We start from the raw sequence: 15,114 nt of genomic DNA on the forward strand, positions 1-15,114 counted from the left end.
CTCCAAATATCCAAATCCTGCATCTCTCCTACCTGAATAGATGCCCGGTCTGACTCAAAGCCTTCTCTGACTCCCCATCCTCCCTTTTCTGAATTTCCAAAAGCCCTTTATCTTTCGGTCTTGGACACTTTTTATGGGCTATTTCATAATAGCACAGATACCTGGGTTGCACATGTAGACATGTATCTCACCTCCCCTCTATACTGTAAATTCTTTAGGGGCAAGCTCTAGGTCATTTCCTCCCCAGAGCTTATAAAGTTGCTTAGTAATTCCTACTGAACAAAAGGGAAAATTAAGGGTGGTATTAAATCTTTGATATCTTAATATTAACCTCCAAAAGATTAAAATCAGTAGTGACTTATCTCCACCTTAGCCCTCGGATACCTGATCCTTCATAAAATGATAATATCTAATGCTTAAATCATGCTTACAGTGCGCCAGGTACTGTTCCGAGGCATTACATAAATTAACTCATTTAATCCTCGAAAGAACATGAGACATGGTATCTCTCCCTACAGAGGAGGAAACTGAGGCGCGGAGAGTGCGCAGCACAGCCCGGAGGCTGGCCCCAGAGCCCCGGCGCTTCACCCACCGCCGGCGGGCGGGCTCCGGCTCACAAGCCGATGTGGCCTTCTGAGAAGGTCGCTTCAAAAGTAGCAGACACGCGAAGGTATTTACGGCAAGGAACTCTCCCCATCACATCAAAGACGGCATTTCAGAGGCAACAAGAGCAGAGAACAGATGACAGAGGAGGAATGGGGGTGTGCAGCACAACACTGGGAAGGGGAAATGCCGGGAACGGCGGGAGCGTCTCTCCGGAGGAAGGGACGAGACAGAGAGGTAAGCAGGAGTCCTGACATGAAGTCGTCGCAGGCAGAGCCCATGTTCTAGACACCTTCCGTACCGGGGTGGCGCGGCACACAGAAGGGCAGCAAACTGTAACCGCTTAAGAACGCCGGGCTCAGGACCTCCCTGGCGGTCCAGCGGTAAAGAACCTGCCTGCCGGTGCAGGGGACACACGTTTGCTCCCTGCTCCAGGAAGGGCAGCTCCACCTGAGCACCCTCGGGCCGGTGCTCAGCAACAAGAGAAAGCATCACGAGAAGCCCGAGCGCCACAACCAGAGAGGAGTCCCCACATGCAGCAACGGAGACCCAGCGCAGCCAAAAACAAATAAGCAAATACTAAAAGAACTAAAGGGGGCTTCCCTGCTGGCTCAGTGGTAAAGAGTCCGCCAGCCAATGCAGGAGACAGGGGTTCAATCCGTGATCGGGGAAGGTCGCCCATGCCACCGAGCAACTAAGCCCATTATTGAGCCTGTGCTCTAGAGCCCCAGGGCCCCGAGTACCGAGCCCTTGTGTAGCAGCTACTGAAGCTCACACGTTCCAGGGCCTGTGCTCCGCGAGAAGTGGAGACACCGCGACGGGAAGCCAGCGCACTGCAACGAGAGAGTAGCCCCCACTCACCGCAATGAGAGAAAAACCTGTGCAGTAACCAACCCAGCACAGCCAACAAAAAATTAGTAAAATAAATAAAAAGAATGTTGGGCTCAAACTGCCTCGGTGACTAGCTCTGCAATTACAGGCAAGTAACTTCACTCCTTCATCTCCGCTGCCTCAACTGTAACATGGGCTAGTATCACCCTCCCTTAGCCAGGAGGCTGAAGAAGAAGTCCATGTATATTCTTCAGGATGTGCTTGGTTATGCTGCAGTTAGAATTCCTGTTTAAAAAATGCAGTGGTCTAAAGTATGGGCTAACTGGCTTATACTGTGTAACCACTGATTTCTTTCGGGGGGGGAAAAAAAAGTATATGCCTAGAAGTGTCTCACATGACTTCCAGTCAAATTTCAGTGTCCAAAGCAAGTCATGTGGCCATGCTGAACTTCAACGTGATGGAGTGCAATTCTACCATGTACCCAGAAGAACAGCCTTAACAACCAGCAAACCATGAAGGAACCTCGCACCATGCCAGGTGCTCACTAAGCCACCAATGACCGAGTAGCTGCTGTTACTATTATCATGATTATTGAGGGCTCAGGGAAAAAAACGTATTCTATGAATCCTAAGGCCTAAAGCTGAAGGAATATGCAGATGTGAGAACCACCTCTCAAACACGTTATCTGCAATAAAACAAAGGTGAATCTACAAGCATCGCACCAGGATATAATGGAAGGACATGCCAAAAAGTTTCTAGTAAGCAAAGAATAGTAAACACGAGTTACCAAAATAGAACCACAAGCCTTTGACCACGGTATCAGGGAAGGACACGCCAGAATGTTTCTAGCAAACAAGACATAGTAAACAAGAGTTACCAAAATAGTGCCAGTCATTCTGACTCCTTTAGGACATGTAAAATTTCATTGATAATATCTCTATTTTAGAGAACATAAGAAAAATAATGCAGCCTTTCAAAAATTCACTTCTAATCTCCGAGCACTCCTTCCCCACCTTTCTCCACAAGTTCTTAAGGGAACTCCTCCTATGTGCGTTTTTAGGACCCTAACCATCAGAGTTTGGGCAAGCGTCCTATTTAGTGAAATGAGAACTGAATCCTAACTTGACCGTAACCTAGTTCTCTGACCTAACAAATTTTCTGACTAGGACTCTCTTCCATCATCCATGTGCATGTTCAGTCGCTGGAGTTGTGTCCAACTCTTTGCGGCCCCATGGACTGTAGTCTGCCAGGCTCCTCTGTCCATGGGAGGATTTTCCAGGCAAGAATGCTGGAGCGAGTTGCCATTTCCTCCTCCGAAGGATCTTCCCAACCTAGGGATCGAACCTGCATCTCTTGGGTCTTCTGCATCGGGCAGGTGGATTCCTTACCAGTAGTGCCACCTGGGAAGCCCCTTCATCATCCATAAGATAATAGTGACTAGATGGCCTCGAAGTCCCTTTCAACTCTACTCTTCTGCAGTCCTGAGAAACCAGAAAGAAGCTTTGGTTTAGAAGAATCCAGTGAAGACGCTGAATTATGTAAGACCTGATAACACTTAAACTTTAAACTAGAAATAACTGCCATAATCACAGCTATGATGGTAGGAACAAAGCTTAGTTCAAGAGTGAACAATGGAAGAAAAGTGAAGAGCACCCGGGGAGAGCCCTGCGAGTGTGAAATGTCGAAGGAAGAGCAGATAAGGATGGACAGAGTATGACTATCATGTGTAAATGAGGAGTCTGGTGTTTCAGCACGGCTTATGAAATCAGTTTTTTTAGTAACATCTCATACAACATTCCAGTCATAGCTCTGCAAATCAGCAATGGTGATGGAGACAAATCTGAAGCAATGAACCTCTGAAACTTCAAGGCTTGGGATCTGTCAGCTACCAGATCTCAATTCCAACAGACTGGGTTTTCCAATTCCTTAAGACCCCAAAGCAGTAATCCAAATATGTGCCTAGGGATCAAGAACTTGAAATCCTTTGGAGAAAGTCCAACAAAAGAGCTCAAAGCTGCACGTTACAAAATGTTAAGCTCTCCAAATCAGTGGTAACTTGTGTCTCAGCTGAACAGAAGCCCCTGCCCAGACAACCTACCACAAATCTCAAGTCACTCTGAGAGAATAAGACTGTCTCCTACAACAGAATTAAAGGGAAAACAGTGCTGCTTTTTAATGAAAACTCACGTTCATGCTGTAAACAAAGCAAGGGCCACTGCTGCATCAGCAACGTTGCTCTGCCTGTAGCCCTATCTACAATCTTTAAGAAGCCTTCTGAGTCTAATATCTATGAGTGTAAAAAGTGTATGGAACACTCCTACTGTCTCTCATGCTTCAAGAGTCACTGCTGAATGAATAACAATCTCCTGCTTGAAAACTTAAAACCTGGCAAATTAATTTAAGAAAACTACAATATCCCTAGAAAGATCCATTTTATTATGTCTAGACAACATTTTAAAAAGCTATAAATCTACCTGCGAATTTTCATTTACTTTTTTAAAAAAAATACTTATTTATTTGGCTGCCCCTGGTCTTAGTTATGGAACTGGGGATTTTGGGATTTTCACTGCAGCATCTTTAGCTGCAGCACATGGGATCTAGTCCCCTGACCAGGGATCGAACCCGGGCCCCCTGCAATGGGAGCACAGAGTCTTAGCCACTGGACCACCAGGCAAGTCCCTTCACTTACTTCTATAGCCATGTTTCCTTCCACCTTGTCAATCACAAAATACTTTCCAATTCTGCAATGGATGTTAACCAATAAACATATTTTGCCTCAATGTTATCCTTGATTTTAAGGGATTTAAAATTTGAAGTATAAATAGATGGGGCTGGAGGCAGGGAAGCATACACAAACCCTGAATGAGTAAAAGAAATCCTTTCCCTTAACCAATCAACTTTTAAATATATTGGAAGAGGACAGAAGATAAGGCTCAATCTTTCAAGGGAAGTTTGGTAAATATTATTAAAGACAAAGATTATACCTTTATAAACTGAAAAACCATCCTCTAAGAAAGCTGGTAAACCAGAAGTACTTTACATAGAAAAAATCTCCATTAACTAGTCTAAAGTAATGAGAACCCTCAACACCAGCATTTTATATTGAGAATTAAGTGTTGCACTTAAAAGCTGCCTGTAATAAATCTTTGTAAGAAAGAAAAAAGCTTCAGCAGTCATTCTGAAAGACATGAAAGGTCATAAGGCCTCGCATGAAAACCTACCTTGCTGTTTACAAAACCTTAGAAGACACAGATCTAAATTTATTTTCTGATCCTACTATTTTCTTAACAGCAAATCAACTTTTAGATAAAAATAAATAGGTATATATAAATGGAAAAAATAGTGTCAAACTTTATTATATGACTTGTTTAGTCTCATTTCAGGCTAAAGAACAGTCTTGCCCCATATTGTATTTTCCTTTCTAAACAAATAGAGGGAAAAAAAATCCATTATTTCCCCCCAAATGTTAGGGAGTGGGGGAGGTTGTTAAAGGGTCTAGAGCTGTGCTGTCAAATGCCAGGGCCACCAGCCATATGTGGCTATTTAAACTCTAATATTTTAAATAAAACTTTTAATTCTGTTCCTCAGTCAAACCAGCCACCTTTTAGGAGCTTCAAAAGCCACATGTGACTAGTAGGTCCTGCACAGATACAGGACATTTTCCATCACAGCACAAAGTTCCACTGACAGTGCTGACCTAGGACAACATTTCTCACATTTAAAGGTACACAGAATCATCAGGCTAGCACGTTATAACACATTTTAACACACACTACTGGCTCCCTAACCCGGGACTTTATCTCAGGGGTCTGAAAGTGAAGGTGTTAGTTGCTCAGTTGAGTCTGACTCTCTGCGACCCCGTGGACTGTAACCCTCCAGGCTCCTCTGTTCATGGGATTCTCCAGGCAAGAATACTTAAGTGGGATGCCATTTCCTTCTCCAGGGGATCTTCAAAACCCAGGATCAAACCCGGCTCTCCTGCACTGCAGACCGATTCTTTACCCTCTGAGCCACCAGGGAAGCCCCAAGAACCTGGATAGTAGCCATTTGCTTCCCCCGGGGATTTTCCCACCTCAGGGATCAAAACGGCGTTGCAGGGAGAAGCTTTATGGTCTGAGCCACCAGCGATGGGGTCAAAAAACCTACATTTCTAACAGTGCCCCAGCAGGACGCTGATGTGCCCATCATCTCAAGTAGTACAGTACCCTATAATAAAGGATCAGTTTGTGCTTCTTCTTAATCCATCTTTAACCAACACTTTGATAAAATGCTAGAAAAGCTAATTACCAGGAAAAATTATTTTAAACAAGGACCACGCCATAAACTTACATTTTTTATTATCAGATTCAACAAACAAACCATTTTTCTTAAAAATATTGCTTCTGTTTAGTCGCTAAGTCATGTCTGACTCTTATGCAAGCCCATGGTCTGTAGCCTGCCAGGCTCCTCTGTGCATGGGATTTCCCAAGCAAGAATACAGGAGTGGGTTGCCATTTCCCTCTCCAGGGGATCTTCCCAACCCAGGAATCAAACCTGCATTGCAGGCAGATTCCTTACCGCTGAGCCACCAGGGGAGCCCAAAAAATGTTATAAAAACAGTCAATTCTTACAAGTTCTGAACTTACCTCATCACAGACAGGCAACAAACAGTCCACAGACTTGCAAAGATCCAGACTAAGTTTGAGCAGCTCTGATCTATAAGAGCTGATTTTACGATTTTCACGATTATCTTTCTGGAGCTGGTCATTAATGATCTCTTTCATATCCCCTACCATTTCTTCAATGTATTTTTACAACTTGAGGCATAAATGTTATTTCCATGAAGCAGAAACCACCCTCCACCATTAAATCACCCTCCACCTCCATTAAAATGGTAATATATGGGGTCTGCTCAAAGAAACAATCTGATAGGTCTTCATTTATAATGTGATCCAAAACTGTCAATGGTCAACAAAGATGATGGCTTGACTTTTTCATGCTAACCCAAGGTTGAGTTTAGATTGCTAACACTGCAAAAGTTAGTCAGCCAAGATACACAATGAACATAACTAGTCTCTGCATCAAACTCCATAAAATTTCTTCACTAAATAAAATCGATGATTTGGGACCTTCCTTACCAGACACAATCCTTCAAAGGACTTCTTAAGAATACTGATGGTTTCCCCAAACCCAAAGTGACCAGTCCAGGTATATCTCTTCACTTCTGTACTCTTAGGAAAGGAACACATCAAACAGAATCCCTGTATGGGACTCAATGCCCCTCACCAACTACCTAAAGCTTAGGTGTTTTTCTCATTAGTATATCAAACCAAACAGATTTTCCTCCTACTCAACTTCAAGTCTGGCCCAACAAACAGACTCCTAAGAGAAAATCTCCAGGATAACTTCAAGTTCGGCCACTTCCTAGAGACTACTCTGAGAATTTTCTGACTGCTCAATCGTTTTGTTTTACCAATCTGTTTGACTATTACTTAAATAAACTGCAAAATAAGGCTCTGAGATCTTTTAATACGTGACCCTTTTTCCGATAATAACATCTAGTCCAATAGAACTTGACATATATGATGTTTTGTATAAAATAAGGTTACATCTCAATGAGTCCTTATTTTAAGAAAAATTCCACTTAAAATTAACAACATTAACAGAAAAGTTACAAGGTATATCTCATTAAAATGTCTGGGGAATATAAAAATGAGAGGAGATTCTTTCTAACTGTTCTGCTTATAGGGTCAGAAAGAAAACCCTTTTCCTCCTAACATATTGAATGAAGCACTAACAGAATGAATAAGAAGTAAAATTCAGAGCAAGAAAGTATCAGGAGCTTTTGCCACGGCCACCCCCTCCAGTCCCATCTGCAGAGGCAGATGGCTAAGACCAAGAGGCCCTGGACTCTCAAGACTGTCTTGTCACCTGCTGCAACCTTCACTCTATCAGGCTGCACAGACAACGGGCAAAGGCATGAAACAGCTTCCCAACTACAAGACAGGGAAGAATCCTGGGGGAAACCCTTGCCTAGAAGCCATCCTCAGGGATGCAGAAGGGTGCCCCCAAGCCCAGGTCAACTGATCCAGACTGAGCCTGTGCAAAAAATACCCAAAGAAGTCAGCCTCTAGGCAAAAGATTTTGCTCAAACAAAACAACGCCTTTGTAATAATCTAAACCAATGATCCTTAATATTATTTTTGCACCTGGGTGGGAAGAGATGAGGGAGAGGAGAAGGGAAGGGGGAGTCACAGACCTCTTTGAGAATCATAAAAAGCAATGGATTTGCTTCCCATAGAAATGCACACACAAGCGATATTTCACACACTATTTTGGGGGGTTTACAGATGAGCTAAACACTCCCTTGATGTCCATGAATCCAAGGACAGAAAGCATCAACCTAAACAGGTAGGACCCAAAGGTCAACGTTACAGCAGCTGCTCAGTCACTCAGTCACGTCCAGCTCTTGGCACCTGCCAGGCTCCTCTGTCCATGGAATTCTCCAGGAAAGAATACAGGAGTGGGTTGCCATTTCCTACTCCAGGGCATCTTCCCGACCCAGGGACTGAACCTTGTCTCTTGCATATCCCTCACTGGCAGGCAGATTCTTGACCACTGCACCACCTGGGAAGCTAGACCTTCATTTAACCTGAAGCTTGACCTTTTACGGAAAGGCAAGCTTAGAATTTAAAAATGTAGATATTCCACAAATAAAATGCTTTGGTCACATAGTGTACAAGAAAATCCAAAACATATATTAAAATTTTACCAATACTATATTTGATCCATAAAATTAGATCAACAAAAAACCCCCATAAGAATCTTTAATAAAGGAGTAGAAAAGTAGAAAAACAGAAATCTTCCTTTACTCTTTTACAAAATTCAAACATGTATCTGTCACTTTGTAAATGTCTGGATTCATGTCCTGAAGTTAACTTAAAATTCTACTTCCCTGTTTTCCTGAAATTTTCAAACATTAATCGGTATGTTAAGTTCTTCTGAAATTGTCAGTGGATTAAAGCACCATGGAAGTTTATTGAAAAGTCACTATTACCAACTAGAAAAACCAAGTAATGCAGGTACCACAAGCAAAACCAAACATTTTTCTCCAGATTTTATGCAAATAATTTGGTTCAGAAGTTGGAAAAGGGGTAGATACTTTAAAATAACTCCAGTTTACTACCTTCAGGACTTTTATGGAAATAACAGAATTTCTCACAAGGGTATCAAAGGCCTCCATGAAATAAACCAAAGAGAAGAACATTTTGGCAAGGAAAAATCAGCTGCATTCCCCTTCTGCACTTCATGGTTATTATTGTACTGGGCTAACCCTGAACTCCTAAGTGCCCTAGAAAGACCTCTTTTGCACTATGGGGGGTGGAGCGGGGGAACAGCCCTCACTGTATTCCAACTTGCCTTTTCAGTGACAAATTCTCGAAATGGAGAAGTGAAAATGGATGGGTGTACAAAACTCAAGCAAAGTGTGCTAGTTAATCTAGCACCATACCATGAAAGCATGACAGCACACTCCAGCTTTTTAAGAAATCTTTTTAGAGTACTGGTGGTAAAAAAGGATGTGTGTGCTTTGGATGGAGATGATGTGGGTTCAAATTCTGGCTCTAACCTGAACCAGCTTCATGGCCTTGAACAAGTTACTTCATTTCTCTGAGCTGCAGTCCATGGAGCTCCTGGATTGGGTAAGAAAATACAGTTTTGTTTTGTTTTTCCCTCATCTCTTGTAGTCCCAGCACCTGGCTAAGTGCCCAACCCAGACCAGGTATTCATTCATTCAATGCTAGTTCTTTTTGCTTCCGTCACAAGGGTGTCGTAGTCTATGGCAAACAAAACTTTTCTCTAGGAAACAAGATCTCTAAGCTCTAGATGTTTTTTAGGTATTTCAGAGTTTTCAGTATAGTAATAACCTGGTAGGGGGAAATGCAGGCAGTTGCATGGGATCCACTGTTGCTTTTCACCTAAATTTGACTAAAGCTTCTGTGAGGGATGGAAGTATAAAGAGAACTACTAAATATTTACTAAAAATAAAACAATTGTGAGGGGAGGGATAAATTAGGAGTTTCGGATTAACAAATACACATCACCATATATAAATAAAACAACAAGGACCTACTGTATAGTACATAGAACTATGCTGAGTATCTCATATATAACAGAAAAGAATCTGGAAAAAGTGTATATATGTATGCATTACTGAATCTGTAAAAGTATATATACATATAAAACTGAGTCACGTTGCTTGTACACCTGAAACTAACACATCACTGTAAATCAACTATACTTCAATTTAAAAAACAAATTTCAAACCTTGCTATACTGGAGAGGATGAGAGAAGAGGGTGAGAACACAGTCTTCTCAATTGATTTAGATACTGTCATTGTGTCATAGCACCAAAGAGATTTATGCAGGTAGAATCCTCAAATCCTAAAACCTGTTCAAAAGGGTTCAGGACATGAATCCACGTGTGACTCCATGGATTTTATTACAAAGTCTTCCAGTGAAAGTTGAAAAACATAAGGCACCTACAGTCACAAGCCTGTTCCCTCACGGCTTAACACAGGAAGACATAACCACAAACTCTGCTTGGGGCAAAGTTATACATCCAAGAAAACTCGAAAACTTCTTGGCAACTTCTCTAAATCAGATAGCTCCAAGACACAGTAGCCCCAGGGCCTGCTGTTCCTGATAGGTTTTCTATAATATAATGGCAAAACAACTTACAAATGAGACAGTGGTTTCTAAAGATATAAGATTTTGCTTCAGATTTTCTTTGGTACTTGTGATAGCTATAAGTAAATCAATAAATACAAAAAACGAACTGCCAAAGGATCTTCCAGAAATGCACTAATGTTACTTGTTACTTGTGGCTCTCACTTCACTTTCAACTGGCCATTCAATGTTTCGCTTGATTTGTCTGAAAGTAATACACTGATGAGTTCAAAGAACTTTCGACTATACTGATAATAAATTATAAAAATGATGGGAAAGCCATAGCATCTTAAAAAGTTGTGGGAAAGCTGATCCTATTCCAAGACTTTACAGTGCGATAACAACTAAATGTAAAAAGCAAAAAAATAATTGCAGTATGAAAGATGTGACTCGGACTTTCCTAGTGGTCCGGAGGTTGAGATATCCGCCTGCCAGTGCAGGGGACATGGGTTCGATCCCTGGTCTGGGAAGATCCCACATGCCACAACTGCAGTAGGAGAAGCCACTGCAATGGGAAGCCCATCAAACGCAACTAGAGAGCAGCCCCACTGGCTGCAACTGGAGAGAGCCCACACACAGCAACGAAGACCCAGTGGGCAGCCAAAGATAAATAAATTAAAAAAAAAAAAAAAAAAAAGTGACTCCAGGCAGACTGTGGTAGCACAAGGAGACACAACCAATTTCACAACAGATCTAGGTTTACTGTGCCCAAGGCCAGACTATAGCCGAGAACAGTATCCTAATCTGGTAAGAGAGATTTCAAAGTTAGCCAAAAAAAAAAGGGGGGGGGGGGAGTTGCAAAGGTTTTTAATAGTCTATTAATAAAAAAAAAAAGCTTAAATAATTCATCATAATTCATTTAGGAATTCTGCTCTGGGACAGAAAGAAGTCCAAAATTAATCATTTCACCACTCCACATTTTCCCAGGCCTCTGGTTACAGTCATGCATGGCTTATATGAAACCACCTGTTCTGGTTGGCATACATCCTTTCACTTGCTGATTCACGCCTAATCATTTTTATCACACATGGATCTCAAACCTTCTCTCTCTTCCCAGAGAACCACAAAGTTTAGAAAAACTATCTCCCTGAGGTTGCCAGCTTGATCTTCCCATTTGGAATACCAGTAAATTCTCCTGTGCTATGCAGCTGATGGGGACAAATCCCCAGTAAGAAAGACAGCTCATAATTAGTCTCAGGAACACAGCAGTAGTCCCTGCCTGGACTTTTCTAAGGGTCCCAAGCGTATCCCCTCAAAGTACATCTAAATGTAGAGCCTACTCGGATGGTATTCCTATAAGCCAGTTGAGAAACAAAAATCGAATTTCAGGCAATACTACAGACACTAAAAACTGTAAAAATGTTTAAATGGGTATCTTCTCTGTTCATGGATCTGCCACGCCAGAAAGGAGCAGTGCAGAGGGGGTGGGAAATAAGGCGCATACACAGCTCCAAAGATGCCTGGAGATGTTAAGGATTCACTAGAAACCTTGGCCAGACTACTAATGGTCCATAAACCCTCATTTGGAGAATACGGGCCTACAGGTTCAAAATCGAATTACAGTGCCTTATTAGATCACACACTACCGAAACCACAGTCACAGCAGTCATAACTGGAACTAGGAACACTTTCCGTACACAAATATAAGTGTCTGCTTATGCATTTTTAATCGGATCAAATAAAACTGAAGCTGCAAACAAACTCAAATTTCAATTATCTCACTAGTGAGGGGATTTCCTAATAGCGTCTTTTTAAAAACCAAGTAGCTGCCAACCCTCTGCAAATCTGACAGGCACGTCCCTGGAAATTTGGGAGCAACAGACTCCGTTACTTCTCAACAGCCAAGGAAAGAAATACCCTGAAAGGGAGAGATTCCTTCCCCCCCCCTCCCCTTTACGCTCCAACGTGCAATCTAATAATGCACAAAACTTGGCTGCGGGGCTGCTGGACACCTCCAGGGTTCCAATTCTCGGGGCGAGTGCGCGCTAGTGCGTAAGAAGGGGGCGGAAGGGGTGCGCGCTCCGGGGACGCGCAGGGGGCCCCCGCCCCCTCCCGGAGCAGCAGCCTGGCACCAGCCCACCCTCCTCCACCCCTGCAAACAGACGCAGGACGCCAATAGAGCAACTTCTCCGCGGGGGCGGCGGGGGGGAATAGCGGTCACCCCTGCCCCGCCGCGGCACGACCGGGGTCCCTCCTCGGCCGGGTTCCGAGGAGGCGGGGGGAATGGGGGAGCCCTTCGCACGCCCCGCCCCCGCCCGCCTGGCCCGCGGCCGGGGGGGCTGCCCGGACCCCCGCCCCTCCGCGCGGCCCGCAGCGGCGCACTCCCAAGGACGGCAACCCGGCCGGAGCGCGGCCTGAGCGCGAGCCCGGAGCGGAGCGCAGGCGGAGGCCGGCCCCTAGCCTCAGGCCTCAGGCCGCCGCCTGCCCTCCGCCACGCCGCCCGCCGCCGGCCCCAGCTCGGACCCCGGCCGGGCCTCGGCGGCGCCGCCGCAGCCCCTCATCCTGGCTTCATTCATAGGGGCACCCCAGCCTGGCCGGCGGGGCGGGGCTGGGGACCCGCGGAAAAGGCCGGCCCGCCGAGGCCGGGGAGGAAAATAAAAAGTTTAAGAGAAGAACTTACCTAAAATGGCTCCTGCAGCAGCCAAAATACAAACAGCTATTATTTGGTGAAGTTTAGCTCAGACACCCTGCAAGGACACCCTAACCCGGCTCGGGCCCGCCTTCCCTGCCATGCCATTGGGCCTCGCCGGCCCAAAATACAGAGTCATTGGCCAGCCCGGCTGCCGCTCAGGCAGAAGCCCATTTCAAGCTTGCTTGCAGGGGCGAGTGATGGGCTCGCTCCATTGTGCTCGTATTTGCATGGATGTGATAGCGGCGCTGATTGGCCGGCGCTGGGGGCCGCCCCGCCCCCTGCCTCGCGCCCCCCGCCTCGGAGACGCCGCGGCGCGCGGCCCCGCCCCCCGGGACGGAGCGGCGGGGCTACGGGGGCGGGGCGGGGCCGGGGTCCTGCGGGCCGAGAGGGCGGGGCGGGGTCCTGCCCGCCGCAGACGGCAGGCAGGGGGCGGGGACCTGGAGCGCGCTCCGGCAGGGCCGGGGAGGGGGTTCCTCCCGCAGGTGGAGGTCTCTGAGGTATTGGGCAGGACAACTGGAACACCCGGGGCTGGCGTCTCCGGGGCCGGGAGAAGATGTGACTGGGGTCCCGCGCGACAGAGAGATTCCTCTGGAGCCGAGGTTCCGTAGGTCAGGAAAAAATGCCGAGGAGCCTGGCGAAGAGTAAAGGAGCCTGGAGCTCTGTCTCCAGCCGCATCCCTGCTAGTACCCCTGGCTCCCTGGCACTCCTGGCACACGGGCTTCTTCCCAAGGACCACCCCCCTTCCCGCCCCCGCCCCGCACACCCCGGGAGGTTTCCGCTCCGGGGTAGTCTTGCAATGCCTTGGATATGCACCTTTCCAAAATCAGGGGTCGAGCTATGGTAGGTTTATTTTCAGCCCTGTCTCCCTCAGTATCCTTGTAGCATCCTCAAGGACAGGGCCCAGCATATGGCAGGGATTCAACTAATTGTTTTCATATTCTTCCATTCATTCGTTAGTAGTTAATTTTTGAATGCCCACTAAATGCCAGGCATTGATCTGAGACAGGAGATAGAGGGGTTAGTAAGACAATGGCCTTGCTCTGGTGGGATGGACATGCTAAGGAGAAAGAAGGACAGTAAGTAAATACAAGGGGAGAGGTAGGGATAAGTGCTATGAAGAAAATAGACGGAGGCAGAGAGGAATGGGAAGTTGGCCCTGTCAGGCTGATTAGTCTGTATGCCATCCCATTACTGCCGCTTCCCAGATGCAAGTCACCTCACCACTTTACCCCCTGTTTGCTTCCGTCACAGGTGTTTCCTTAGCAGCCACAAAAAAAAACCAACAACAAGGTTGGATTCTGACTGTAGAGGCTTATTTCACCTTATTTAAAGTAGGAATGATCTGAGTCCCAATGATTCCAAGAGCCGTTTGTCTGATACATTCAGGATGAACACGGTTGACTTGGTCCAAGGTAGCTGTAATGATTTAGAAGAGCCTTACTGCACCCCCAGAGAGAGGATATTTTTAGTGTCTTTGAAACCCCAGCATTCCTATGGTTTTCAGCCTGTGGCCCCAACTCTCTTTTGAGGACCAATTCTTCAACTTCTTGGCAGACCCAGAGATTTCATCAGTTTGAAAATACAGATAGCAGCCCCCTTGCCACCTGTTGACCTCACCTGTGCACATTTCTCTCATTTGACTCAAGACTGGCCACGATGTATCGTGGTCCTTCCCTCCTCCCCTCTCTTTCTTCCTTCCTTAACTATTTATTGAGCACCAGCTATGTTCCAGGTATTGTTCTAGACACAAAAGACAGCATTAAATGAGGCAGATGATATCTGTGTCTTCAGGGAGCTTATAGTCTAGCTGAGGACAAGGGGAAGGTTGACACATAGATCCTGAAGAGCTCCAGTCCTGCCCAGCTGGACAGTGGACTTGCCCCCTGAACCAGCTGCTGCAGGGGCTGAAGCAGGACCAGGCAGCTGGTAGCCACAGCCTCTCCAGTCTGACTCCAGGATCAAGGGTTTAAAACTGCTCATGGGACGTGGGTCTCTGAACTTTAACTTCTGGAAAGGGGCTGGGAGCAGAACTGTATTAGAGGCAGAGTTTCTGAGTCCAACATGGGAGTCAAGCAGTCCTCCTTTCACTCACTCAAATCTCTTGCCCACAAATGATGACAGCATAAGTGAGGTGGGGGAGGAATGGGACTCCAGGGAGAGGGAAGAGAGTGTATGTGCCGAAGCAATAGAAGCATGGACAGTATTGGGAGGTGTGGGAGGGAGAAGGAGGGGGGAGGTAGATGTGTCAGTAATTCCTCTTCTTAAACTCGAGAAGAGTCAGTAGCACGTAAGAACTTAAACACACGCAAAGACACAAATGTTGTATCACTAAACAAGAAATC

At 45.6% G+C, this 15,114-nt stretch overlaps 1 protein-coding gene across 5 annotated transcripts in view; it reads right to left on the bottom strand.

Annotated features, from left to right (window-relative positions):
• Positions 1 to 12,868, bottom strand: part of CHD6 (chromodomain helicase DNA binding protein 6) — a 193,912-nt gene extending 181,044 nt beyond the window's left edge. For 3 of the 5 annotated variants that reach the window (XM_070472634.1, XM_070472635.1, XM_070472636.1), the window contains exon 1: positions 12,761 to 12,868. The gene's annotated coding sequence lies outside the window, so the exon portion shown is untranslated. The remainder of the gene's footprint in view (positions 1 to 12,760) is intronic. The other 2 variants (XM_020869725.2, XM_020869728.2) reach the window with 2 other exon arrangements.
• Between the last annotated feature and the right edge of the window lie 2,246 nt (positions 12,869 to 15,114).

This window comes from Odocoileus virginianus, chromosome 9 (assembly GCF_023699985.2).
Source record: "Odocoileus virginianus isolate 20LAN1187 ecotype Illinois chromosome 9, Ovbor_1.2, whole genome shotgun sequence".
Classification (NCBI taxonomy): Eukaryota; Metazoa; Chordata; class Mammalia; order Artiodactyla; family Cervidae; genus Odocoileus; species Odocoileus virginianus.